The sequence below is a fragment of the Hipposideros armiger genome, unplaced genomic scaffold (assembly GCF_001890085.2).
Source record: "Hipposideros armiger isolate ML-2016 unplaced genomic scaffold, ASM189008v1 scaffold_1050, whole genome shotgun sequence".
Classification (NCBI taxonomy): domain Eukaryota; kingdom Metazoa; phylum Chordata; class Mammalia; order Chiroptera; family Hipposideridae; genus Hipposideros; species Hipposideros armiger.
In genome coordinates, this window is record NW_017732400.1 from 1 (window position 1) to 3,936 (window position 3,936).

Genomic DNA, 3,936 nt, shown 5'->3' on the forward strand with positions numbered 1-3,936 from the left:
ACAATATTATATTAGTTTCAAGGGTACAACATAATTAAATGTTTATATAACTTATGAAGTGATCACCTCAATAAATCTAGTACCTATCTGACACCATAGTTATTACAATATTATTGATGATATTCCTTATGCTATATTTTACATCCCCATGACTATTTTGTAGCTATCAATTTGTACTTCTTAATCCCTTCCCCTTTTTCACTCAACCCCAACTCCCTCCCATCTGATAACCATCAAAATGTTATCTATATCTATGAGTTTCTATTTTATTTGTTTATTTTGTTCTTTAGATTCCACATATAAGTGAAATAACATTGCATCTGTCTTCCTCTGTTTAACATACTCCACTCAGCACAATACCCTCCGGGTCCATCCATGCTGCCACAGATGGCAAGAACCCATTCCATTCCAAGCAATATTCCATTGTATATATATGCAATACCCATTCATCCATCAATGGAAACCCAGGCTACCTCCACATCTTGGCTACTGTAAACAATGCTGCAATGAATTGCACACATATGAATGCACACATCCCCTTGAAGTAGCATTTTGGGTTTCTTTGGATAAATACCCAGAAGTGAGATTACGGGATCCTTTTTTCTCTGTTTTTTTTTTCTTTCTTTGTTTTAAAGTCTATTTCGTCTGGTATAAATATTGCTACTCCAGCTTGTTTTGTTTCCATTTTCATGAAATATCTTTTTCCATCCTTTTACTTTCAGTCTGTGTGTGTGTCTCTTGATCTGAAGTGAGTCTCTTCTAGGCAGCATATATTCTCTTATCCATTCAGCCACCCTTTTATTTGGAGCATTTAATCCATTTACTTTTAACGTAATTGTTGATAAAGATGTAGTTATTGCCATCTTATTATTCACTTATTGGATTTTTTTCCTTCTTCTTAAAAAAGTCCCTATAAAATTTCTTGTAATACTGGTTTGGTGGTGATGAACTTCTATAGCTTTTTCTTGTCTGGGAAGCTTTTTACCGCTCCTTCAATTCTAAATGATAGCTTTGTTGGTAGAGTACTCTTGGTTGTAGGTCCTTGCTTTTCATCATTTTGAATATTTTGTACCAATGCCTACTGGCCTGCAAAGCCTCTGTTGAGAAATCAGCTGACAGTCTTATGCGGGCTCCCTTGTAGTTAACTAGCTGCTTTTCTCTTGCTCCTTTTAAGGTTTTCTCTTTGTCTTTAACCTTTGGCATTTTAATTATGATATGTCTTGGTGTGGGCCTCTTTGGGTTCCTCTTGTTTGGGACTCTCTGCACTTCCTGGACTTGTATGTCTATTTCCTTCACCAGGTTAGGGAAATTTTCAGTCATTATTTCTTTAAATAGGCTTTTAATCCCTTGCTCTCTCTCTCTTCTCCTTTTGGTACCCCTATGATGTAAATGTTGGTCCTCTTGATGTTGTCCCACAGGCCCCTTAAACTACCCTCATTTTATTGGATTCTTTTCTTTTTGCTGTTCTTATTGGGTGTTTCATGCTACTTTAACATTTAAATTGCTTGTTCAGTCCTCTGCATTATCTAATCTACTGTTGATTCCCTCTAATGTATTCTTCATTTCAGTTATTGTATTCTTTATTTCTCACTGGTTCTTTTCTCATGTTTTCTATCTCCATTTTTATGTTTCCTATCCCTTTGTTGAAGTTCTCACTTAGACACTGAGCATCCTTATAACCAGTTTTTTTAACTCTGTATCTGGTAGATTGCCGGTCTCCATTTTGTTTAGTTCTTTTTCTGGAAATTTGGTCTGCTCTTTTATTTGGGGTATGTTTCTTTGTCTCCCCATTGTGGCTGCTTCTCTTGTGTTTGTTTCTATGTATTAGTTAGAGCTGCAATGTTTCCCAGTCTTAGCAGAGTGACTTATGTAATAGGTGTCCCATAGGGCCCAGTGGCATAATCTCCCTGGTCACCTGAGCCACACATTCCAGGTGTGTCCATTGTATGGGTTGTGTGTGCCCTGCTGTTGCAGTTGAGCACTGGTTACTGTTTGCATGTCAGTGCAAGAGACTGACCCTCAGGCTTTTTGGCTATGAGGACTAGTTGTGACTACAGTGGAAGAGCTATTGTGCAGGGTCTGACCCTATGGAGTAGAATTTTCTTTAGCAGGGCTCTGGTGCCTGCTCAGTCAGTCCTTTGGGTGTGTCATCCATGCAGGCAGCCATGTGGTGCTGTGGCTCTATCCGACGCTGGCCAACAGGCATGCCAGTTCCTGGAAGGGGCCCTGCCTCAGGCCAAGTTCAGTGGCAACCTGTGCCCTACTTGGGGCCACCTAGCATGAGTTGCAAAGTAATCTGAAGATGCCCATCGCCTGAGTGGGGCTTGGAGGTGCCTCGAAAGGCCAAACCATGAACCAAGGCCAGCTGCCATGAATGCTGGGCTAGGGGCTGCTCAGCAAGAGATATGGGAAATGCTGCTTGTTTGGGTTTTGTGAATCTTTGAGAAATTTTAGGGAAGTCCACAGCATGAGCCAAGACTGGCTGTTTGTATGAAAAAGTCACTGGAAACAGCTTGGGTGGACCCACAAATTGGGTGGGGCAGGATCTCAGGGAATCACCAGGGTAGGGCAATGGAGACTCAGATAGGTGGCCACTTGCATCTGCATGTGAGGAAGTGGGAAGGCTCAACAAAGAATAGATTCTGCCAGCACTTCTGTCTGGGAGAAAGCTGTCCCTCCAGCTGTCACCCTGGAGCCAGATAATTCAGTTCCTCCCATATGTGCCTGCCACCTTTTGAGCTGCTGCTCCAGCAAATGACTGTCAGCGAGTAAGTCCATACACAGGCCCTTTAAGATGAACACCTGGGAGCCCAGCAGCCCTTTGTCTCACTCAACCACATCTCTGCTGGTTTTCACAGCCAGAAGTTGTGGGGACTTTTTCCCCTGGCACTGGAACCGTGCTGGAGAGCCCAGTGTGTGGCTGGGATCCCTCACTCCTCCAGGGGAACCTCTGCAGCTGAGATATCCCTCCTGATTTTTAACTGCCACATGTGGTTGTGGGATCAGCCCATTCTGTGACTCCACCCTTCCTACCAGTTTCAAGGTGGCTTCTTCTGCATGTCCTTAGTTGTAGGGTTTCTGTTCAGCTAGTCTTCTATAATGGTTTCTCTGTAGTTTAGTTGTAATTTTAATGCAGTCATGAGAGAAGGCAAGCACAGCACTTACCTACTCCACCATCTTGACTGGAAATCAGGGTTTTTATATATAGCATCAAATCATCTGCAAATAGTAACAGTTCAACTTCTTTCTTTCCAATTTGGATGCCTTATCTTTTTCTTGTCTGATTGCTGTGGCTAGGACTTCCAGTACTATATTGAATAATAATGGTGAGAGTGGGCATCCTTGCTTTATTACTGATCTTAGAGAAAAAGCTTTCAGCTTTTCACCATTGAGTATATTAGCTGTGGGCTTGTCATATATAGCCTTTATCAAGTTGAGGTACGTTCCTTCAATACCCCCTTTGTTGAGAGTTTTTATCATAAATGAACATTGAATTTTGTCAAATGCTTTTTCTGCATCTATCATGATTTTTATCCTTGGTTTTGTTGATGTGATGAATCACATTAATTGTTTTGCAGGTGTTGAATCATTCTTGCATCCCTGGTATAAATCCCACTTGATTGTGGTGTATAATCATTTCAATGTACTGTTGAATTTGGTTTGCTAGTATTCTGTTGAGAATTTTAGCATCTATGTTTATCAGGTATATTGGCCTGTAATTCTTTTTATGTAGTGTCTTTGTCTGGTTTTGGTATCAGGATAACGCTGGCCTCATAGAATGAGTTCCGAAGCATTCTTTCCTCTTTAATTTTTTTTGGAATAGTTGGAGGATAGGTACTAATTCTTCTTTAAATGCTTGGTAGAATTCACCATCTTGTGAAGCCATGTAGTCCTGGGCTTTTGTTTGTTGGGAGTTGTTAAAACACTCAAAGGTTT